Here is a 26737-nt window from a genome sequence, read left to right on the forward strand (position 1 = left end):
AGTAAACTCAATGACGACACATTGTTACCTATAGGCCTTGTAAACATGGTGATTGTAGACAATCTTATGTGCGAAGGTGGGGATCACACTGTGATAGAAAAAGCTTTTACTCAATATTCACACCATTGTCATCTAAGCATAGGCTACATCCTGCAGAACTGGTATTAAAAGGGTAAGAGCAACCGTTTTATAGCTCTCAATACCTCATACATTGTTTTATTTAAACACCCCATGACAAACATCAGATATCTATCATAGCTAAACAAATGTACCCCGGAAACACATTGTTTTTCTTGAAACAAAGCTTCACACTGTTTTTCTTGAAACAACGCTTCAACAACGCTACCAAGAAACCCCACGGCTACTTATCGGTAGACTTAAATCCCAAAAGTCTAGAAGACTACAGACTATGGCCCTCATTACAACATCGGCGGTAAAAGCCACTTACCGCCGTGCAGAAGACCGCCAAAACACCGCCGCGGCCGCAGAATACCGCCACAGCTATTATGACACACATCTCGGAATCCGCCGATATTCAGACACCCACACAACTCCGCCACACCAAAGGTCAGTGTTAAACTGGTGAAAACAAATCCTCCACCGTCACGCCAACAGAAACACGCCCATGCTATCACAACACAGGAATCCACGCGGTGGTCTTTCAACCACGCTATTCCATTGGCGGTACACACCGCTGCGCTCAAAATACACACACATTTACAAAACGTTGCCACATTGGACAATTCAAAATACACACACCTGATACACATACAAACACCACTCCCACACACCCAACACAATATAAAACACACACCCACATCACCCACAAACCCCTACGACCATAATTCACGAACGAAGGCCAGAGAGACAGAGAGCACAGCAATTGAGAACCCCACCACACAGAGGCACACAACACTATCACCCATATAACATTCCACGCACAAAACACCACACACCACTACACATCACCACACACATCAACACTTACACCACCCCACACATCACCCACACCACTCCATGTCACGCCACAGACACCCCCGGTTTTCCGAGGAGGAGCTCAGGGTCATGGTGGAGGAAATCCTACGGGTAGAGCCACAGCTATTTGGCTCACAGGTGCAGCACACCTCCATAGTCAGGAAGATGGAGCTATGGCGCAGAATCATGGACAGTGTCAACGCTGTGGGACAGCATCCAAGAAATCAGGAGGACATCAGGAAGAGGTGGAACGACCTACGGGGGAAGGTGCGTTCTGTGGTCTCCAGGCACAACATTGCGGTACAGCGGACTGGCGGCGGACCCCCACCTCCTCCCCCACAACTAACAACATGGGAGGAGCAAGTCTTGACCATCATGCATCCAGAGGGAATCGGAGGAGTCGGTGGAGGAATGGACACAGGTAAGTCAAATCTTAACTATCATATCCCCCACCCTACCTGCATGCTATCACACACCCCCACCCTCACACCCTCCCCTATCACCCCAAATCCTCACTAATGTACTAATAACACAAACCACTCATCCCAACACCAAGCCCTGCATGACACAACTAAGCATGGTCTTCCCTCACCAAAGCATGCTCACTGCACATACCCAGAACAACCCCCTAACCATCATCACACAAACCCACACACAGGAATGCTTGCACTGGGGGACACGCACACCCACCCATTGCACACCATTACACACACACATGCAATAATCATGCTCTCATATCCCTGCAGGACCACTAAGGAACGTCACCACACTGGAGGGTCCAGACATCTCCACTCCACCCACAGAAGAGGCCCACAGTGACGACAGCAGCTCTGCCCAGCTGGATCCTGATGACCAGCCCGGACCATCGTGGGCCTCGGGACAGTCGGTTCCCCTTGCACAGGCGCAGCCCAACACTGACCTTCCACCCTCTGGTAACACCAGCACAGCACCCACGCAGCGGGCTCATACCTCCGTACCCACGACACGTCAATCAGCGGTGTGTCCACCACTACAGGGAACCCAGGATAACCCAACACCCCAACAACAACAGGGACCTGGGGGCAGTGGTTGTGGGCACACGGTCCAGGGGACGGAGGCACAGGAACACAGGGGAACTGGGAGGGCTGCTGTGCGACAGGGGGCGGACAGGCCAAGGGAACCCACTCTCCACCAGGCCCTCTCCTCCATCATGGGAGCATACCACCACTCCCAGGAGACGATGGCGACGGTCCTGGTCACGTTTTAGAGACCCAGCGCCTACAGGACGAACAGTATTTGGGGTTCAGGGAGGAACTCAGAACCATCAGCTCCACCCTGGGCACCATTGTAGGGGTGCTGAAGGACATACAAAACACCATGCGGGACACCGTGGCACTCCAAGGGGCCCCTGACACTAGCATGGAACGATGAACTGCCCACCACCTCCGCCGGCGCTAGTGGCCAGGACGCCATGCCACAGGACCACCACACCAGCACCCCACCCCCTGCAGACGGACAACCCCCACGCAAGCGGTCCCTGAGATCCAGGAACAGGACAGAGCAAGATGGCAAGACCCCCGCCAGGAAATGAGACCACCCTGATTGTCATCCCACTGTCTCACTTTGTTACCCTGCCCATACTTTAACTGCCCCAGCTCCACTTCCTATGCCCATATGGGCAGTGCACCTATGTGACCAATAGACTGGACTCTGCCATGGACATTCCTCCACCGTCCCCCATCACCATTTGACAACCCCCCTCCATTTTTGAGCACTTACATAAACACCCTTGAACCACAAAACAATCTGGAGTCATTCTGTGATTTGGTGAATTTTTATTATCAATGACAGTGTCAAAATGCGTTTTCTATTGTAAAGCCAACATACCTATGTCACACATCACAAGTCCTTGAAGGATGCAAGCAGATGACACACGTTCGTAACCACACCTGTGAAACCGTAATGGAAAGGTACAACTCAGTGACCAAATAGTGCTATGGAATGACAGACATGATAGAGGTAGAAGTGTGAAAGTGAATGTAATGGTAAGAAAGAAATGTTCTCACCTGTGTGTCACTGGAAATACTGCTGTATGACTGACTCCCTGTTGTCTATGTCTTCTTCCTCAGCTTCCTCCCCATCACTGTCCACAGGCTCCACAGCTGCCACAACACCGCCATCTGGACCATCCTCCTGCAGAAAAGGCACCTGGCGTCGCAAAGCAAGATTGTGAAGCATCGAGCAGGCGATGATGATCTGGCACACCTTCCTTGGTGAGTAGAATAGGGAACCACCTGTCATATGGAGGCACCTGAACCTGGCCTTCAGGAGGCCGAAGGTGCGTTCGATCACCCTCCTAGTCCGCCCAAGGGCCTCTTTGTAGCGTTCCTCTGCACTGGACCTGGGATTCCTCACTGGGGTCAATAGCCAGGACAGGTTGGGGTAACCAGAGTCCCCTAATAGCCACACATGGTGCCTCTGGAGTTGACCCATCACATACGGGATATTGCTATTCCGCAGGATGTAGGTGTCATGCACAGAGCCAGGGAACATAGCATTTACCTGGGAGATGTACTGGTCTGCCAAACATACCATCTGTACATTCATCGAATGATAACTCTTCCGGTTCCTGTACACCTGTTCACTCCTGTGGGGGGGAACCAGAGCTACATGGGTGCCGAGAATAGCACCTATGACGTTGGGGATATGTCCAAGGGCATAGAAGTCACCTTTAACTGTAGCCAAACCCTCCACCTGAGGGAAAATGATGTAGCTCCTTATGTGTTTCAGTAAGGCAGACAACACTCTGGACAACACGTTGGAAAACATAGGCTGGGACATCCCTGATGCCATGGCCACAGTTGTCTGAAAAGACCCACTTGCAAGGAAATGGAGCACTGAGAGCACCTGCACATCAGGGGGGATTCCAGTGGGATGGCAGATTGGTGACATCAGGTCTGGCTCCAACTGGGTACATAGTTCCTGGATAGTGGCACGGTCAAACCTGTAGGTGATGATTAAATGTCGCTCCTCCATTGTCAACAGGTCCACCAGCGGTCGGTACACCGGAGGATTCCGCCATCTTCTCACATGTCCAAGCTGACGGTGCCTAGGAAGGACAACAGCGACCACAGAGTCAACAAATTTCCAGGTATGTACCCACAGATACACAGAACACAACACCAAACACAAAACTCTTCCTGTATGTGTGTTGAGTGTAGGCCTAGGTATGTGTGACGCAGTAGTAAATGAAGCCATGTGGGCCCCTGAAATGGCGGCTGCCTGACCTCTAAACTGGGACAATGGGATGTGAGGTATCTGCTCTGGCGTTGTACACCGTCGCAGTAGGCGATCGTAGACCGCGGCGCAATGCTGCATTGGTTAACATTGGACCCTATGGGTCCCAGGAGCCAATGAAGAAGTGCGCCGGCGGTGATGATACGCACCGCCGCGGACGTGACTGCCGCAGACGTGACCGCTATTTTCTATCTGTTCAATCACTCGATACCTGATCTTCGACAGGAGAGGACCTACACTGCAAGTGCTGCTGTGACCTCGATCTGGAAGATACAATGGCTGCTGCGTCTGGGGAAAGGGCCCCTGCCTTCACTGCTCAGGAGTTGGAGAAGCTAGTCGACGGGGTCCTCCCCCAGTACACGCTACTCTACGGTCCTCCAGACCAACAGGTAAGTACACAGGGAGCACGTTGTATGGGCTATGCCTGGGTGGAGAGGGCTGGTTGTAAGAAGGAAGGGGGCACAGTTCAGGGAACATGAAGGACTGTGAATGCATGTGCCACATGGCAAGGGTAGGGATGGGGGCCACTCACATCGACGGGGCAGTTGGTAATGACTTCTCTTCTTCCCCTGTGCATGTCATGTAGGTCAGCGCCCACCAGAAGAAGGACATTTGGCATGCCATCGCCAAGGACGTCCGGACCCTGGGGGTCCACCAGAGACGGGGCACCCACTGCCGGAAAAGATGGGAGGACATTTGCCGCTGGAGCAAGAAGACGGCGGAGGCTCAGCTGGGGATGGCCTCCCAACGTGGGAGGGGTGTCCGTCGCCCCATGACCCCCCTGATGTTCAGGATCCTGGCGGTGGCCTACCCCGGAGTTGGATGGGCGCTTGAGGGCATCACAGCAGACACAAGGGGGTGAGTACACTCACATTCTCATGACTTTGCACCCAGTGGAGGGGTCTGGGTGGGGGAGGAGGGCTGTGGGTTTCCCTAGGCCAGGGCGACATAGGTAGGCTAAGCCCCTCTGTAATGCAGGCCATGTGCCACTCCATCCCACCTCAGTAGAGGGCCAAGTACAGCTATACATGCCCCTGTGGCATCCATGTGTACAGATGTCCACCATAGCCATGTAGGCCAGATCCCAGGAATTGCATCTGTAGTGGCCAAGAGCACAGCGTAGTGCAGGGGGCTGCTGTGTCTGTATTGTCGGCCAACAGTAGCGGTAAGCCATGCACTCAACCTATCTTTCTTCTGTCGTCCCCCCCCATTTTTGTGCTCTCCCTGTTCTTTCGTGCATCAGCATCATCAGGCGGAGGTATAGTGGCACCGGAGCACGAGGGAGCTGCATCCCACATGGCCATGGAGGGCCACACCACAGACTCAGAATACACCAGTGGGACGGAGGGCGAGGGGAGCTTCACGTCGGGCACAGGATCACCAACCAGCGACACGGACTCATCTGCCGAAGGGAGCTCCCTTGTGGTGGCGGCACCATCTGTGCCCCCCACTTCTACAGGTACAGCCGCCACCTCCCCTACCAGCACTGCCCTCCCAGCAGCCCCTCATCGTTCGCCCCGTGCCCGCTCACCCAGGAGGGTGGGCATCACCTTCGCCCCAGGCACCTCAGCCTCTACCCCAGTCACCCCTGCTGCCCTCAGTAAGGAGGCCGTTGACCTCCTCAGGTCACTCACTGTTGGGCAGTCTACCATTGTGAATGCCATTCAGGGTGTAGAAAGGGAGTTGCAACACAGTAATACATTCCTGGAGGGCATTCATTCTGGTCAGGCTGCCCATCATCAAACCCTGCAATCTCTGGCCTCAGCACTGATGGCAGCCATTGTCCCTGTGTCTAGCCTCCTCCCTCCAACTTCCTCCACCCAGACCCAATCCCCTGTACCCCAGCCTATCCCAAGCACACCATCAAACAAGCATGCATACACCTCAACACACACAAGTAGCTCAGGCAAACATAGGCACCACACAACCCACAGGCACTCACGCAAGCATCATCCACATACAGACACAGCAACATCCACTGCCTCCACTGTGTCCCCCTCCTCGTCGTCTCCCTCCTCCCTCCCAGTGTCGTCTACACTCTCACCTGCATGCACTACATCTACAGGCACTAGGACCCGCACCAGAACACCCAGCACCACACCCCACTCACCTGCACTCACTACCCCCACTACCTGTGTCCACTCCCAGTGTGTCTTTGACGCCCCCGACCAAAGGACACAAACGCAGGCACCCACACACCCAACATCCATCCACCTCACGACAGCCTCCAGTACCTGCACCTGCACCCAAAACACCTAAAGTGACATCTCCTACAACCACCTCCTCTTCCTCCACTCCCAGACCCCCTCCAGCTACCCATCCCAGTCTTCGTCAGCAACTCTTCCTCAGCAACGTTGACCTCTTTGCCACCACCCCCACCCCTCCAATTCATAAGTCCCGTAGTAGCACCTCAGCCAAAAAAACACCAGGACCTGTGGTGCGTGTTCAAGGTGTGTGGAGTGCACCGGCCACCAGGGCAGCCAGTGTGACACGGAGCCAAAGCACTGCCAGTCCACCCCCTGTGAAGCACCTCAAATTGGAAAGTGGCCGACGGGACAGGGTGAAGACTACTGGCGGCAAAACTGCACACAAGGGTCCCAGGGGGATTGCAGAGTCAGCTGTGACTCCTCCAAAGGTGGTGAGGGGCCAGAAGAAGTCTGGTAAGAGCAGCACGGCGGATAAGGGCGCCATCCTCCCCGGCGGCCGGGATGCCACCGCCAGCACCGTCGTCACTGGTCAGGAGACCACCGCCAGAGTCAGTGCCCAGGAGGGCAGCAGTATCCTCACTGGTCAGGAGACCACCGCAGGAGTCAATGCCCAGGAGGGCCCTGGCAGCCACAGCCCCGCTGGGCAATGAGGGAGCGTCATGCCACACACCAATGCACAGGTCAGAGACCGCTATGGCTAAGCACCGCTGCTCAAGGAAAAGACCGCCATGGTGAAGACCGCTGAACAGGGCAAAGTGCCTCTGAACAGGTCAGAGACCGCCATGGCAAAGCACCGCTGCTCAAGGAAAAGACCGCCATGGTGAAGACCGCTGAACAGGGCAAAGCACCGCTGAACAGGTCAGAGACCGCCATGGCAAAGCACCGCTGCTCAAGGAAAAGACTGCCATGGCAAAGCACCGCTGAAAAGGGCAAAGCACCGCTGAACAGGTCAGAGACCGCCGTGGCAAAGCACCGCTGAACAGGGCAAAGAACAGCTGAACAGATCAGAGACCACCATGGCAAAGCACCGCTGAACAGGGCAAAGCACCGCTGAACAGGTCAGAGACTGCCATGGCAAAGCACCGCTGCTCAAGGAAAAGACCGCCATGGTGAAGACCGCTGAACAGGACAAAGCCCCGCTGAACAGTTCAGAGACCGCCATGGCAAAGCACCGCTGCTCAAGGAAAAGACCGCCATGGTGAAGACCGCTGAACAGGGCAAAGCACCGCTGAACAGGTCAGAGACCGCCATGGCAAAGCACCGCTGCTCAAGGAAAAGACCGCCATGGTGAAGACCGCTGAACAGAGCAAAGCAGCGCTGAACAGGTCAGAGACCGCCATGGCAAAGCACTGCTGAACAGGGCAAAGCACAGCTGAACAGGTCAGAGACCGCCATGGCAAAGCACCGTTGAACAGGGCAAAGCACCGCTGAACAGGTCAGAGACCGCCATGGCAAAGCACCGCTGAACAGGGCAAAGCACCGATGAACAGGTCAGAGACCGCCATGGCAAAGCACTGCTGCACAAGGAAAAGCACTGCCACATCAAGCATCGTTATCTCATGTGCAGCTGGGACAGTGATGGAACAGGAACCGTCACAGGGAGCCTGATGCAGTCTGGGGACCATTCCCCCTCCAGAACCAGTGGAGACATGTATCCGCTCCGTCTGTCCTTAACAGGATGAAGCACTCTGGGCACCAGTCCCCCTCCAGAACCAGTGGAGACTTTTATCCACTTGAGAGACTGTGGCTTTCCACTCCCCAGGATGTAACAGTGGGCAAACCACCCACTGTAGAGACTTGAGAGACTGTGGCTTTGCACTCCCCAGGATGTAACAGTGGGCAAACCACCCACTGTATAGACTTGAGAGACTGTGGCTTTGCACTCCCCAGGATGTAACATTGGGCAAACCACCCACTGTAGAGACTTGAGAGACTGTGGCTTTGCACTCCCCAGGATGTAACAGTGGGCAAACCACCCACTGTAGAGACTTGAGAGACTGTGGCTTTGCACTCCCCAGGATTGAACAGTGGGCAAACCACCCACTGTAGAGACTTGAGAGACTGTGGCTTTGCACTCCCCAGGATTGAACAGTGGGCAAACCACCCACCGTAGAGACTTGAGAGACTGTGGCTTTGCACTCCCTAGGAAACATCAATGGGCATGCAGCCCCGTCGTGGATCTGGCGTGGTGCTGTAATCTGGCTGAGGTGCCCACCCCTTCCCTTCCCCCTGAGGTGCCTGTTGTGTTTCTATCTGATGCCCCTGCAGTGTTCTCTCCGTTTGTGGACAGGTATGTAGTGTGGGCCTCGCCCATGCATTTTTTGACCAGTGGTGCACGGACAGTGATATGTGCATACCTGCACTACTTCTCGTAATGTATATAATTTTGATTGTGTATATATATCTGTAGATATTTGGAACTGTATTTTGATACATTACAATGTTTGGACTGATTTCCTTTTGTCTTTGCATTCTTCCGGGGGGGTTGTGGGTTGTTACTGTGATGTTTGGAAATGCATTGGTGTGTGTGTTGTAATGTGCGAGGGTGAGGGTGGGGGTAGGGGTGTTGCGTGTGGGTCCCCCTGACTTTTGCCTCCCCCTCCCCTATGTCGTAGGTGCAGTACTCACCGTTGTCTTCGGCGCCGCCGTTGCTGGTGTTCGTAGATGAGCAGGAAGACAAGGGCAGGGAGTATTTGTAATTCCGGCTCCATGGTGTCCTCCTTCCTCGTGGAGTGTGTTGAGGTGAGCGTTTTCTCCATTGCAAAAGCTGTTTCCGCAGTGTTTTTATCCACGGTGAATCCGCCCCGGAAAAGGTGGCGGATTGGCGGGTTGTGATACTGTGGGCGGTACATTGTCTTCCGCCTGTCTGTTGGCGGTGACCGCCGTGCTGCTTGTCTGTACCGCTGTGGCGGGCGGTGTGTTAAAGTGGCTGTCTATGTTGGCGGTTTCCGCCACGGTCATAATTCCCTTTTTTTGTCCGCCGGCCTGTTTGCGGTATTACCGCACCTTTGACACCATCCGCCAGGGTTGTAATGACCCCCTATGTGCTGATACGCTTACACACCTAAAACTAGACCCAGACCCTCAAAAAAGAATTGTTAAAAATACTTTCTTAACATTTACACTCTAAACCTTATAATATATGGTGTTGACCATGTCTGCGCACCTACGCCGTGATTTAGCCCTCCTAAAAATGCTAGTCACATCTAGCCCTCAGCAAAGAAAGGTTATCCTGTGAGCGTCATCGGACGAGTCAGTCACTGCCATTTCAGAAAGCGCCCTAAACATTCTAAAAGATAATGTCCCTATATCAGTGTGTTGAAGAAGATGTGTCACCTTATCAAGAAGCTAAGTAATAAAAGGGCTTCCCTCATTTCTAAGAAGAAACTGGTAAAGCGGTTGAGGGTTTCATAGATTCTTTGTTAGATATAGCTATACCGTTAATTACAAGTTACCCAAAAGATTTACTTGGTGCCGTGCCAGCAGCTGGAACAGTTGGGCCATCTATGGGTGACAATTGGGATATATGGAAAAATTAAACACTACGTCTAGATGCCGAGATTCAAGACATATTGAACCATACTGATTTAAAACCTCATGACAAAGCAAGTATTTATCTAGCAATCTTCAAAACTTTTTACAATATTACAAGAAGTAGAAAACTGAAAGAAACAAGCTGACTCTGTAATACCCCTGACTCTGAAACGCCTCCACCAACCCCTACAATGCCTCAAGATTAACAACAACCACCACCACCGTCACCACCATCACCCTCAGATGTCTTTGCTAAAGAACTTTAAAAAACTATAAGTGAAAGGTGTAGAGGGCGCACACAAATGTTGCTAAGTAAAACGTCAGTTTCTACAGACCTGACCTCATGGAATAAGTGGGGCGAATTCCTCTACAGAGGTCAGCCGGTTGTTGGGTCCCACATGTATGACTTAGTCAAAGTTCTCACACACCCCAAAGCACTAGCTCTCCAGAATGCTCCTAGAAGTTGGGACCAGTTTCTGCTCGCTGCTGTGGAACTCAAAATTTCTTTGATGATCACCACTAATGCCGCTCACAGACGTATCCTTGAAAGTTTGAAAGCCCCCATCCCCCAGTTGCTAGCACCATCCTTCGTTCCCCAGTTATCCCTCTCCTGCAGCACACCAGCTACATCGGTGGAAGTTAAAAACCAGATGCCGACTTTTGATCCAATGTATATGTGTTTGTGTGTATAGTTTTGAAACAGATAATATATTTAAGGATGTTTCTTCTTTTATATCTTTAGTAAGTTTATCAGCGTAGTGTGTGTACTAAAAACTGATTGTAATAAACACTTTAACCTTTCCAACATGCTTCTGTCATCTTTTAAAGCCTGTTAAAATTTGTGTCCTGGTGTCAGAATAAAGATGTACTGTATATTCTGAATTTAGGTTAAAATTATTTTATTGTAGACATTCATTGTTACACATGCAGGTGTTTCACGACCTTACACTTTTGACAAACACTGTATTCTGTTTAAACAGAGCTTGATGTAGACCTGACATTTTATTTTACATATTTCACAGCTATAATGTTATTGTTTACTAGATCAATTGAATATAGATTAAAAAGAATTCTAAACTTCATACTCTAAGACATTTTACAAATAAAATATATACAATGTTGCCCATATGTGATGGATAGAGAATCCTGTACCCATATCTTGTTATACTCTACCATAGCAGCAGCTTTTTTTTAGATACATGAACATAGGTTTTGTATAAATGCTATGTTTGGGGTATGCCGCTGAACTGTCAAATACTGTAACCTTTTTGATATCCAAATACAAGACCTCCCAGTGAATTCTACCCTTGTAATGTGAATATATGTTAAACACGAGCATGCTGGGTCTTTCTACCCCTATTTCCCCAGGTAGTCAGTCACTTGGAAAAACACCTAAAAAGTATTTCGTAGTGTCTTTATGACAGCTTAGAAACTTGCGTATCTGAGCAGTGTCCATTTTACAATATTTTAAAGATAGTCAAACAGAATCTGTCAGGTGTGATTGACCTGAATGACACTGACAAATTCAAACAATGCAACCATGTCCACATTCCTTGCCAAGGGTTAACTAAAATGTATTTCAGTGTTTTGGTTTCCAATTATAGTAGTCGCTGTCTTCCATGTCAGACGTCAGATCGAAAGTGAACAGTGTATATCCAGCTTCATATCCTTCTCTTGATGCAATGACTCCCGAGTCTCGCAGGTGTTCCCTGGTTATTGAAACTAGACTGAGATATTCCCTGATAAAATTAGCTATTCCAAAACTAGGTGTGTACAGTTTTGCAGGAATCACAGACCCTTGTGGACCAGCGCAGCATAGTTGATGCTGTAGTGTTTGAAATTGAAAGGGTTTGAGGTATAGAGGCTGCTAAAAGAGGTATTGTCCACAAAACTGATCATAATAAGTTTCAGTAGTTGCCCAAGAAAAAAAATGTTGCTACTTTGTTAATCTGGTACCGAATAGCTTCAGAGCTACTCTTTCAGTGGTGTACTTGGCATTTGATAGTTGTAAAACTTTGGTGTGAACCAGTCTGATGCTTGGTGACACTTTCACTCTCTTCACAAACAAGCTAGCAAACAGTATGACCAGTTTATACAGTTCCGCATCCCCAACTATGAGACGGAATGAGTCTTTGTTGCAGTTAAGTTTGATCTGAAGATTGATACCATTGACAAGCAGGTTATCTTGGAAGAAACATCCAAATGTATATGTCCAAGTACATCAAACTGTCTACTGCCTGCAGAGAAGCTTGCTCTTTCTACAAAGCCTTGATTTTCCCAGTCCAGCTCCTTGTCTTCAAAATGTCCATATGAATCTTTGAGAAGAGCCTCACTGAAAGCTGGGTGTCGAGGGCGTCACAGCTGTAATTTAGAATATTCTTGATGTAAGCCCTACATGCATACATGTTATCACTTTGCATGATAAGTCGGTTGTTAATGGTGAAGTCCACTTGATTAAACACGGTTGCGATGGGGTAAGTGATTGTCGCCACTTTAGAATTGTTTGCCATGTTGGATCCAGCCTTTTTTACAATTTTACTGATTAGGTGCAACAGTGTATTGTTGAGATCTAGATACATAGCTGTGGATGTGGACACAAAAATGTCTATCGGCGCCAAAGGTGTCAATCAGTCACTCAATCAATCAGAGCATTTGTAAAATGCACTACTCACCCGTGAGGGTTGCAAGGTGCAAGCTGCTCGAACAGCCATGTCTTGAGTTGTCTCCTGAAGGTAAGTAGGTCCTGTGTCTGTCGCAGGTGGGTGGGAAGATTGTTCCACATCTTGAAAACGAGGTGGGAGAACAATCTGCCACCGGCAGTTGTTCTGTGGGACGGTGGTGAGGGCAAGGTCGGCAGAGTGAAGCTGTTGGGTCGAGGTATAGAAGGAGAGCTGTCTGTTGAGGTATTCTGGTCTGGTGTTATGCAGTGCCTTGTGAGCATTGGTGAGGAGTTTGAACGTGATTGTTGACAGGGAGGCAGTGTAGGTCTCTCAGGTGGGGTGTGATGTGGCAGTGGAGGGGGGTGTCCAGGATGATGTCACAGTGGCTGGCAGCAACACCTCCAACTGTTTTCAATGCTGGTCTGGGTGGAATTTAGAGAAAACAAGTCTAACTCTGATTTGGCACATTCACCCGATGCGCAATGTACGAAGGCCATGTTTCAGGTTGTTGCGCCTTAAAAAATATTTATGCTAACGCACATTCTATTCTTCCTTGAAGCTCTCTTACGCCTTATGGATCTTTTTATGTGAGCGCTTTTTGAGGAGCGCCATATTTTTTTATAGGAACCTGGTGGCCCCCTGTGCCTTGAAGCCCTTCACTTCCTTTTAATACATGTGCGGGACTTGAACACCAGACCGCTCCTTCTTGGATCTGTTTGGATCTGTTTATTCATGCAGTCGACAACAGCAGACATCACAGAACCCACCATTGCTCTTGTAAACAAACTACAGAAGAACCCCCAGGACGGGCCCTGTACATAACAAGGGCCCCTTAGAAGTATGGTGGTGGTCCTCCATATTTAGACTGGTTTATGTAATAATCCCTGTACATAGAGGAATCGCCATATGTTTTCATAACCACCGTGATGACTTCTTAATAGTTGCTGTTGCGTAGAAGCGTTGAATGAAACTTAACAATAACATTCCTGTACTTAAAGGACACCTGCTCATACTGGTCATTGAAGATCATAATCAAAATAATGTCAAAATGTTTTTTAGAAATTGCAACGTAGTCAGGTTTGTTGTATTGAACATTAACCATCATGGTATTTTCACCCTTCACCTGGACCCATCTTAGCAACGGTGAATATCTATTCTCAATCCTCTACAATGTCGCTATACACAGAGAGTGTTTAGAAACAACTGTTAATATTGGGGCACAACGGGTCCAGTTCTACTTGGCGTTTTATATGTTGTACTGTTCCGAAAACCCTTCTTAATTTACCAGTACAACTAAACAAAGTATTGCAACTTGGAGCTTTAAGAAACACCTACCTTCGGTCGTTATCAAACACTAGCTGAATATTCATATACATTTCAATGTTGGCTATGGATTTGCTGATGGCTTTGACGACTGCAGCAATTGATGGGTAATAGTCATGAGGAAAGCCGTCTTGAATTATCAAGGGGTCCTGAGCACATTTATAGTAAATGTTGCCTCAAGCATTGAAAATGCATTCCATGTTCTAGGGAATTGGATTTCTGTTGGGGCCACCTCAGAGCTCCCTTTCAGGTCCACAGGTTTAGCCAGTTTCACAGTATAATTAGAAATGTAATTATCCAGGAACATGCCCTTTGAGGCATTGAATGGCAGAGTAATATAAAATGTCATTGTCTCCATTGTGATGAATACAGTGAGATACTCACACACCCTGCAGGGAGCTGGCCAACACCCAACTGTTAAATTTCTCAGGCCATCCCCTCCATTTGACAAAGGCCTGCCTGATAGCCCTGCTACCTTTCCTTTTCAGAATCTTTTTAACTCTGTACACCCTATGTAGATTGGCAGGTACCTTTTGTAACTCCTCCTTGTAAAATACCCCCATCAATGTTTCACCATTGTAGTCCTTTAACCTCTAAATATATACATCCCCTTTAAGCTCCACACTTCTGACAATAAAAGTCAGATGATAATCCTTTGTAAAGACCCCTTTGAACTTTAAAACTGTAACATGGTCACCATCTTTTAAAAGAGGCTTCTTTACACTGGAAGCGAACCGGCTCCCGTACACCATTCTCCAGATCTTTAATTAATTATCTGGTGTTACCTCTATAGGAGACGTTTGGATAGTTATGTGGTAACTGCATTTATAAACATCCATAATAGCCTGTAGCACAATCCACATATCAGCAGGTGTTGTAGGCCATGAAATATCTCCACATCTTGGACTCTAAAGCTTTATTAAAATGTTCTATAACAGCTGCTTTTACCTCTGTGGGCTTTACAAAATGATGAACAGCGTGCTGTTTTAATAATTTCTGAAATGATTTGTTTAAAAATGTGTTTCCTGCATCTGTTTGTAAGTTTTGAGAGGTTCACCTTTACTGAAGATGGTTTTAAAGGCTTTGTGACGCTAGTACTGCTTTTATCTCTTAGACTTTCTGCAAAGGGGTACCTTGATAGTACATATATGCCATTAATATATATCGAGCTCTGCTACTACACTTTGATAAAAATCTTGAGGCTGATTATATCCGCCTGCCATTGATTACCTATTTGCGCATTAACATTGGTAGGTTTCCTCTTAAAACATCTCCTGGCTGTCATGTGGAGCGAATACGCCTCTTCAACAGATAACAAAGTCTACACCCGCACTCTGTTTACCAGCTCATTTTCAACTAGAGTTCTTCTAAACAGCATTTCAGCACTCCCCAAGGTACTGAAACCCTTTTGTATCGTAGTAAAGCTTCCTTAACTCGTACATCAACATGTTATCTGCCCCTACAGCCCAAGAAATGAAAGACCCTTGTTTTGTGTAAAGACATTTTATTAAAAATATAGAATGCTAGCAAACCATAAACACGGCATTCTTTACAGTTTCTTGATACGTCTTATCATCGTTGTTGGAGAGTTTGCTGTCTTTTCACTACGTATCCATATTATGACACATGCTACATACATTACTAGGAGCCACTAATCTACCTCTGCTTCACAAGTTGTGATATTTTTACTGATATACACTCAATGACTCTAGACACAACTTCCTGCTCACCCGTCCTATGACTTTGTACACTCAGGTTACTGACGGCATTCAAAGGTTCATACAGTTCTAGGCCAGACAATACAAAACCTTCATTTCTGAAATAATATTCAGTCAGAAGCTCCAAAGCCCTGCCTAACCTGGTCATCAGCAATAGTCTTAACTCACATGGATGACATTTGAACACGCTCCAGTAATCACCTGTGATAGATAGCCATACGTTGATGCACCATTTGGTTTAAACTCATGACTGTCGCACTGCATCACTGTGGATGGCTCACAAAGCTTCCAATAACGCAGAGTTACAGAGTGTATTTCAGCTATTCTTGCACTATGCATGCTCTTGAATTTTGTGCCTGAGTCACTTGAGTATTGGATCTCTTTGAGCGTTGTTGACAAGACCTTAATCATAACAGGGTGGACATATTACTTTTCCTCAGACTGTCCATTCACAACCCTTAACAGCTTATATGCCTTGTATAGGTCTAGCCTGCTACATACTGTATATAGCCTCCTGCTATGGCTCATTAATTTTATGACTGTAACAAAGGTTATAATATTCATGTTTGACACGTGTTCACAAAGGTCGCAGCAAAACCTTTAACAGGCCATATGCCATCATAGGGGATGCCTGGAGTTTCCTTTTTTTCAAAAACTGCACTATTATAGGCACAAACACATTTCTTTTGTGGCTCTTTGTTTTGGGTTGTGGAACTTACAGACTGTTTTGAACAGCATAAGCAGTAAAAATGTCTGTCATTAACCTTTAATGATGAGTAAAGGTATCCCGGTATTCTACTTCCCTACCTTCTTTGTTCCCATTCAAACTGGTCATTTCTACCCTTCCTGTGGGGACAACTCATATTGTAACTATGCCCCCATCGAACATCAACAATTGGTGAGCTCTGATTCCATTTTTAAATTTAAAAACGTTAATAAGTGGATGGGGTGACTTTTTTATTTGAAATGATAAAGCTACTAAAAAAATTCAACCACAAGCATGACTCATTGCACAATGACTATATTGAATGACTTTAATGATTAGTGAAACTTTCCAATATATGTCAAGACGTACTAACAATATTAAAGTGAATAACGCCAATGACACTGTTCAAGCACCTCATGTCGTGGCTGGCATTCCTGTAATGGAAAAGACACACAAATAGCTGAGGTAATTTGAGAAACATTATTATTTTATCAACCAAGTACACTCAATGGAAATATGAGATTATAATCCTCCCTATATTTCCAGCAGGACCAAACTCAATGATAATGAATCAATCAGCCAATCTAATCAATTGAAGAAGGAGCTCCAATGGCTCCACCTGCTGGCCCACACTTATCCTCCTGGCACACACATCATCTTTGATGGCTCTCTGCACACCTGCAGCCAGGGCACTGTCAGGCTGGTGACAAATATGTGTAAAATATACACAAAACAACATCTGTGCACCAAGGGCTGGAACACTGATACATGTGAATTATTGGAAAAACAATAACTGAAAAAACACATTGGAGGAAGTCATGCAAAATCAATTGAAAATTGAAAATTGAATGAAACATTTTAAAAGAAAGATAATTTTAAGGAAAAAATCCAAAATGATACTAAAACTGGATTTAAGGGTAGTGAAGTGTTTTTTAATTCTGTGATAGGTGATGAGTCGTTTTAGGAGGTGAGAGATGGGGGAAGTTCATGTGTAGAAAGGGGTGTAGGGATTCATGGATGGGTGTAGTTTAGGAGGTGGTGACTGTTTTTTTAAGATCAGGGATGGGTGGAATTAAGGGGTGGTGAAGGGTTTCTAGGGTTCACAGGTGAGTGGAGATTTTAGGACTCAGGGAAGGGTGGAGTGTGGGGGTATTGATGGGTGTTAAGGGTTCACAGATGGGCAGAACTTAGGACTGGTTAGGGGTTTGTAAGGCTTCATGATGGATAGAGCTGAGGGGTGGTGAGCAGGGGTGGGCAGACCTTACGGAGTTCTACTCAGCGAAATTCCACAGAGTAGGCTTAAAACTCCTTGCAATCACTTCCTGTGCACCTACACACAGCCTCAGAACACACTAGCAGAAGCAAACCTGCTCTCCACCAGACGCCTGGTATTTTCACAAGTGCCTAGCATTGCTTGCCACTGAGCTCTAAAGCACTCTCTCAGGCCACACACATTTCTATCTGACGGGGGCTGCCACACTACCACTCAGCACACAGTTGATGCTCCCCCAGTCTCCAGCTCTCCCTGCTGGCTTCAGCACTGTGCCCCCTAACACCAATTCCTTTCCCAGGGACTATGGTGAGACAGCTTCTTTTCAAGTTGAGCTTTGACACCAAGTTTCCTTTTTTCCAAGCACAGACCCCCTTATATGCAAATCATATGCATGCCCAGTGCCGGGCCCCGTGTGCATGTAGAGATAGTGAAACAAGGGTCTTACCTGAGTCCCAGGGTCTGTATTGCCACCAGCCTGGCTCTCTGCCTCCCTGTGTACTCTGGTCCCGAGCTGCTGAAGACAGTGAAAGGAGGGTGGTCTGGAGGCCTGGATCTGGAGCTGTTGCAGCCCAGCAGGCTGCACCAGCTCCATGCTGCCGATGTCCCGCAAAGTGTGAGCTGTACCCCAGGTATGGGCCACACAGCGGAAGTGCAGACTGTCTGTGCTTGTGCTGTGTGGTCCATCACTGGGCTACAATGCAAATGTGGTGAGCTCCGCTCCACTCCTGGGGCTAATGGAGTTTTTGGTCAAAATCCATGCTCCAAGTACAGCGTGCAGTGGCAAAAACTCTGTTAACTCTGCCAGCGTAGCAGACCTCACTGCCCACCTCAAGTGCTGAGGGTTTATTAGGGCTCAGGTAATGACAGAGTTTAATGGTGGGGAGGAATTTTAAGTGTTGGGGATGGGTAGAGCTTAAGGGATTAACGAGTTTTAGTGTTTGAAATGGGTGGAATTTATGGTGGTAATGGGTGTTAAGGCTTCAGAGATGGGTCGAATTTAGGCATGGTGAGGGGCTTTTATAGAGCAAATTGAATCGCGTTTAGGGATTATTAGGAGGTCAGGAAAGCCTTGTGTTCCCGGGCTGTCCAAGTCAACCTTAACCCTCCTCCAAATCTGAAAACAGCTAACAAAGCACCTCTTTAAAGAACACTAGAACACAACACAGAAACTGCTCACTTCTCCCAGAGCCTATCTGCCTCTTCAATTTTTTGTTAAATGTATCTGTACCATTGACGTGTTCTTCCACCCTTTAACAAGGTTCATACATGCATACGTACATATAGCACATTTTGAAGTTATTACACTGAATTAGTGTTGTTTTGATGAATAGTTAACAGAGAATCTGAGAGTCAGACAAAGTAAATGTTGATATCCCCCTGTATTGTGTTTGATGTTTTTATTGTGCAAATGTATTATATTTAATTAAAATATGCTGATTTTCATGTAAAATTTTGGAAACGGGTTATTGGTAAGGGCAGGTAAGTACCTACACTTAGCAATAGGCCACTAACCTCCACTTATGTCCAGTTAGGTCTCAGTAAATTATACCCAGCTCAACCCTTAGTAGCTTGGCAACGAGTGACAAGGCTTACCTTAGGGGACAGAGTGTAAAGCATTCAAATATCACAAAACAGCAATTAAATAAAACACAGGAAACAGTTTAAAAATCCAAAATCAATTTATAAAAATAGGAAATATTTTTAGCTTTAAAATGCCACAAAAACGAATACAATCGGATAAGGGGAACCGGAGATATGAATTTTTAAAGAATTATTGCTTTCTTGCCCATAGAAACAAAAAGCGTCAATCTGGTCATCTGGTCGCACCTCGACCGAGGCAAAGTCAAAGTTTAAGGCTGACCGCGATGGAGCCCGGCTCGGCTACAGCCCGCTGGAGGCCTCGCTCAAAAGTTTACCTCAGGACTTCGTCGTTTTTCTTAAGATTTTCTTTAGCGGGACGAACCTGCCAGTCCAATCCGACCTCGTGGAACTCTTCCTCGGATACGTGTCGTGGGAGCCCTCGGTGGAGATTTTTACCTTTGGACTTAGTCATATTTTTCGAGGTCCCGGTCAACTTCCTACTTTCGGACTTAGGGCCTCATTACAACATTGGCGGTAAAAGCCGCTTACCGCCATGCAGAAGATCGCAAACACACAGCTATTACGACCCACAGCTCGGAATCCGCCAAAATTCAGACACCCACACAAGTCCGCCACACCAAAGGTCAGTGATGAACTGGCAAAAACAAAACCTCCACTGTCACGCCAACAGAAATACGCCCACACTATCACAACCCACGAATCCACGCGGCGGTCTTTCAGCCACGGTATTCCATTGGCGGTACACACCGATGCGCTCAAAATACACACACATTTACAAAACGTTGCCACACTGGACAAATCGAAATACACACACCTGATACACATACACACGCCACTCCCACACACCCATTACAATATAAAACACACACCCACATCACCCACAAACCCCTACGACCAAAATCCCGAAAGAAGACCAGAGAGAGACACTACAAACTACTACCAAGCATCCACAGGCACACAATACCATCACCCACATAACTTCCACGCACCTCACACAACACACCACTAAATATTACCCCACTTATCACTACACACACCACCCCACACATCACCCACACCACCCCATGGCACGGCAAAGACACCCCAGGCTCTCTGAGGAGGAGCTCAGGGTCATGGTGGAGGAAATTGTTCGGGTAGAGCCACAGCTATTTGTATCACAGGTGCAGCACACCTCCATAGCTAGGAAGATGGAGCTATGGCAAAGAATAGTGGACAGGGTTAACGCAGTGGGACAGCACCCAAGAAATAGTGATGACATCAGGAAGAGGTGGAACGACCTACGGGGGAAGGTGTGTTCCGTGGTCTCAAGACACCACTTTGCGGTTCAGCAGACTGGCGGCGGACCACCACCTCCTCCCCCACAACTAACAACATGGGAGGAGCAGGTCTAGGCGATTCTGGATCCTGTGGGCCTCGCAGGAGTAGATGGAGGAATGGACTCTGGTAAGTCAAATCTTAACTATTAAATCCCCCACCCTACCTGCATGCCATCACATACCCCCACCCTCGCCCTCACCCCCATCATTCCAACTCCTCACAAATGCCCCAATATCACAAACCACACATCCCAACACCAAGCCCTGCATGCAACAACAAAGCATGGACACCTATCACCAAAGCATGGCCACTGCACATACCCATACACCGCCCTAAACCAAAATCACATAAGGTCCCACACAGGAATGCAAGCACTGGGGTACACGGTCACCCACCCATTGCACACCATGGCACACACAGATCCAATAAACATCCTTTTATACCCCTGCAGGACCCCTACCCAACATCACCAGACAGGTGGGTCTGCACATGTCCACACCACCAACAGAAGAGGCCCACAGTGATGACAGCGGCTCTGTCCAACTGGATCTAGAGGATCAGCCCGGCCCACATGGGACCTCGGGACAGTCGGTTCCCCTGACACAGTCACAGGCCACCACAGAGCTTCCTCCTCTGGAAACACCAGCACAGCACCCACCCAGCGGGCCCATACCTCTGACCCCAGGACATGCCAATCAGCAGTGTGTCCACCACTACAGGGAACCCAGGGTAACCCACCACCCCAACAACAATAGGGACCTGGGGGCAGCAGCAGTGGGTACACAGTCCAGGGGACAGAGGCCCAGGAACACAGAGGAACTGGGAGGGCTGCTGTGCGACAGGGAGAGGGCAGGCCCAAGGAACCCACTCTCCACGAGGCCCTCTCCAACATCATGGGAGCCTACCACCATTCCCAGGAGACAATGGCAACGGTACTGGCCAAGTTTCAGGAGACCCAGCGGCTGCAGGAGGAACAGTATTTGGGCTTCAGGGAGGAACTCAGATCCATCAATTCCACCCTGGGCACCATTGTAGGGGTGCTGAAGGAAGTCCTCAACACCAGAAGGGACACTGTGGCACAACAAGGGGGCTCTGACACTAGCCTGGACAATGAACTGCCCACCACCTCTGCCGGCGCTAGTGGACAGGAGGCACCACCACAGGACCACCACACCAGCACCCCACCCCCTGCAGAGGGAAAACCACCCCGCAAACGGTCCCTGAGATCCAGGACAAAGACAGAGAACAATGCCAAGATCCCCACCAAGAAATGAGACCACCCTGATTGTCATCCTTCTGTCCCACCTTGTCACCCTGTCCATCCTCAAACTGCCCCAGCTCCACTTCCTATGCCCATTTGGGCAATGCACTTGTGAGACTAATAGACTGGACTTTGCCATGGACATTCCTCCACCATCACCCCTCACCATTTTACAGCACCCTCCAATATTGAGCACTTAAATAAACACCCTTAAAGCACAAAACAATCTGGAGTCTGTCTGTGATTTCCAAATAGTGTATTGGCAACTACAGTGTCAAAATGCTCTTACAATTGTAATGTCAACATACCTATGTCACATAGATCTAGTCCATGAGGAAACAAAGCAGATGTCACACAGTGGGACCCACATCTGTGAAATCGTAAGGAAAAGTGACAACTCAATGACCATACACTGGGTGAAAACGACAGACAGTAGAGAGGTAGTAGTGTTAAAGTACATGTAGTAGGCAGGTTTGTATTCTTACCTGTGTCTCACTGGAAGTATTGTAGGATCACAGAGTTGTCGATGTCCTCTTCTTCTGCTTCCTCGTCTTCACTGTCCATAGGCTCCACAGCTGCCACAACATCTCCATCTGGACCATCCTCCTGCAGAAAAGGTACCTGTCGTTGCAAAGCTAAGTTGTGAAGCATACAGCACGCCACGATGATCTGGCACACCTTCTTTGGTGAGCAGAATAGGGATCCACCTGTCATATGGAGGCACCTGAACCTGGCCTTCATTAGGCCGAAAGTCCGCTCTATAATCCTCTGAGTTCACCCATGGGCCTCATTGTACCGTTCCTCCGCCCTTGTCCTGGGATTCCTCATTGGGGTCAGTAGCCATGACAAGTTGGGGTAACCAGAGTCACCAGCAAATGGCGAGGGACAACTGTTAGACACACACTAACCTGTAGGGATATCCCCAGACCCAGACAACCATTCCCACTGACTAGCTTCCAGGTGCTCACCTAATAGCCACACCTCTGGAATTGCCCCATCACATAAGGGATGCTGCTATTCCGCAGGATATAAGCGTCATGCACTGAGCCAGGGAATTTGGCATTAACATGGGAGATGTACTGGTTGGCCAAACACACCATCTGCACATTCATCGAATGATAACTCTTCCGGTTTCTGTACACCTGTTCACTCCTGCGGGGGGTACCAAAGCCACATGTGTCCCATCAATGGCACCTATGATGTTGGGGATATGTCCCAGGGCATAGAAATCACCTTTCACTTTAGGCAAATCCTCCACCTGAGGGAAAACGATGTAGCTCTGCATGTGTTTCAGCAGGGCAGACAACACTCTGGACAACACATTGGAAAACATAGGCTGGGACATCCCTGATGCTATGGCCACTGTTGTTTGAAATGACCCAATTGCAAGGAAATGGAGTACTGACAGCACCTGCACTAGAGGGGGGATTCCTGTGGGATGGCAGATAGGTGACATCAGGTCTGGCTCCAGCTGGGCACACAGTTCCAGGATTGTGGCACAATCAAGCCTGTAGGTGATGATTACATGTCTTTCCTCCATTGTCGACAGGTCCACCAGCGGTCTGTACACCGGAGGATGCCGCCATCCCCTCACCTGTCCCAGTGGACGGTGCCTATGAAGGACAACAGCGAGCACAGAGCCAACCAACCCAGAGGTACGTACCCACAGCTTACATAGAACACAATTCATAATTCGAAATTTGCATGTAGGAGTGTTGAGGCAAGGCCTAGGTATGTGTGACACAGTTAAAAATTAAGCCATGTGGGCCCCTGAAATGGCAGCTGCCTGACCTGTAAAGTGGGACAATGGGATGTGAGGTAACTGCGCTGGCGTTGTACACCATCGAGGTAGGCAGTCAAAGACCGCGGCGCAATTCTGCATTGGTTTACATTGGACCCTATGGGTCCCAGGAGCCAATGACGATGTACGCCGGCGGTGACGGTACGCACTACCGCGGATGTTTTCTATCTGTTCAATCACTCGATACCTGATCTTCGACAGGAGAGGACCTACACTGCAAGTGCTGCTGTGACCTCAGTCTGGAAGAGACAATGGCTTGTGCGTCTGGGAAAAGGGTCCTTGCCTTCACATCGGAGGAGTTGGAGAAACTCGTGGATGGGGTCCTCCCCCAGTACACGCTACTCTACGGTCCTCCAGACAAACAGGTAAGTACACTGGGAGCATGCTGTATGGGCTATGCCTGTGTGGAGTAGGGTGGATGAAAGATGGGTGGGGAATGAGGCGTGCATGAAACGACGGTGAGTGCATGTGCCACATGGCAAGGGTAGGGATAGGGGACAATGACTTTGATGGTGCAGTTGGTAATAACTTCTCTTTTTCCCCTGTACAATTCCTGTAGGTCAGCGCCCACCAGAAGAAGGATGTTTGGCGTGCCATCGCCAAGGATGTCTGGACCTTGGGGGTCTTCCACAGATGGAGCACCCACTGCCGTAAGCGATGGGAGGACATTCCCTGCTGGAGCAAGAAGACGGCAGAGGCCCAGCTGGGGATGGCCTCCCAACATGAGAGGGGTGCCTGTCGCACCATGACCCCCCTGATGTTCAGGATCCTGGCGGTGGTGTCCCCGGAGTTGGATGGGCGCTTGAGGGCATCACGGCAGCCACAAGGGGGTGAGTACACTCTCATTCAGCTGATTCAGCGCGCAGTGGAGGTGTCTGGGTGGGGGAGGTGGGCTGTGGGCTGTGGGTTTCCTTGGGCCAGGGCAGGTGTTCTAGTTAGGTCCCCTCCTTCTGGCAGACCTTGTGCCACCCCACCCCACCTGTGTACAGTGCCAACTACACCTAGTCAGGCTCCTTTGACATCCATGTGTGCAGATGTCAGCCATAGCCTTGTAGGCCATTTCCCATGGATTGAACAGTGGACCCCAAGTGCGCGGCGTAGTGCGGGGGGCTTCTGTGTCTGTCGTGTCTGCCAACGGTAGCGGTAATGCATGGACTTAACATGTCTTTCTTCTGCCGTCCCCCCCCTTTTTGTGGTCTCCCTGTTCTTGTGTGCATTAGCATCATCAGGTGGAGGACCAGTGGCACCGGAGCAGGAGGGAGCTGCATCCCACATGGCCCTGGAGGGCGACACTACGGAGTCTGAATACACCAGTGGGAGGGAGGGCGAGGGGAGCTCCACGGCGGGGACAGCAGCTGAGACCAGTGATGCGGACTCATCCTCTGATGGGAGCTCCCTTGTGGTGGTAGCCACATCTGTGCCCCCCGCATCTACAGGTACAGCCACCACCCCCCCTACCAGCACCGCCCTCCCAGCAGCCCCTCAGCCTTTGCCCCGTGCCCGCTCACCCAGGAGGGTGGGCATCACCTTCGCCCCAGGCACCTCAGGCCCTGCCCCAGTCACCCCTGCTGCCCTCAGTGAGGAGGCCATTGACCTCCTCAGGTCCCTCACTGTTGGGCAGTCTACCATTTTGAATGCCATGTAGAGAGGCAGTTGCAACAAACAGATGCATTCCTGGAGGGCATTCATTCTGGTCAGGCAGCCCTTCAGCAAGCTTTTCAGACTCTGGCCTCAGCACTGATGGCAGCTATTGTCCTTGTCTCTAGCCTTCCCCCTCCAACTGCCTCCACCCAGACCCACACCCCTGTACCTCAGCCTACCCCAAGCACACCATCAGACCAGCATGCACACATGTCAACACACAAGGGAAGTTCTGGCAAACATAAGCACCACACATCTCACAGGCACCCTCGCAAGCATCACACACATGCAGACACACCAACATCCACTGCCTCCACTGTGTCCCCCCTCCTTGTCTCCCTCCTCCCTCCCTGTCTCGTCTCCACTCACACCTGCATGCACTACATCTACAGCCACTACTTTCATCACCAGCACACACACCACCACACCCCGCTCACGTGCAGTCACCACCCCCTCTACCATTCACACGTCCCCTGTGTCCTCTCCCAGTGTGGCTGTGATGCCACCTCCCAAGATACACAAACGCAGGAACACACCCACCTAACAGCCATCCACCTCACGACAGCCTCCAGTGCATGCACCGTCACCCAAAGTCACCAAACGAACACCTCCTACAACCACAACCTCTTCCTCCACTCCCAAACCCCCTCCAGCTACCCGTCCCAGTGTTCCCCAAAAACTTTTCCTGTCCACCCTTGACCTCTTTCCCTCACCTGCCCCACCCCTTCAGTCTCCTAGGGCCCGACTCTCCAGGTCCCAACCTAGCACCTCATCCACAACATCTCCTGGACCAGTGGTGCCAGTAGTCACCGGATTCTGGAGTGCAGCAGGCAGCAGGGCAGCCAGTGTGGCAAGGAGCCACAGCACGGACAGTCCCCCACCTGTCAAGCATCAAAAGTTGGCCTGTGCCCGGCAGGAGAGGGGGAAGACTCCAGCCACCAAAGCCGCTCCCAGGGGTACAGGTGGGAGTGTGGAGTCAGCTGCGACACCTTCCAAGGTGGGGAAGGGGCACAAGAAACCAAGCAAGTCTGGGAAGAGCAGCACGGCGGAGAAGACCGCCATCAGCCTCGCTGCCCAGGAGGCCACCGCCATCAGCCCCGCTGCCCAGGAGGCCACCACCATCAGCCCCGCTGCCCAGGAGGCCACCGCCATCAGCCCCGCTGCCCAGGAGGCCCCCGCCATCAGCCCCGCTGGGGCAGAAAGGACCACCAGCACCAGCCCCGCTGGGCCAGAAGGGACCGCCAGCACCAGCCCCGCTGGGCCAGAAGGAAATGACCGCCAGCACCAGCCCCGCTGGGCCAGAAATGACCGCCAGCACCAGCCCCGCTGGGCCAGAAAGGACCGCCAGCAGCTGAGTCGCTGCCAAGGACCCCGCCGCCACGTGCACCGCTGAACAGGATACCGCTGCCACAAGCACCACTGAACAGGGCACCGCCACCACAA

This window comes from Pleurodeles waltl, chromosome 3_1, assembly GCF_031143425.1.
Source record: "Pleurodeles waltl isolate 20211129_DDA chromosome 3_1, aPleWal1.hap1.20221129, whole genome shotgun sequence".
NCBI lineage: Eukaryota > Metazoa > Chordata > Amphibia > Caudata > Salamandridae > Pleurodeles > Pleurodeles waltl.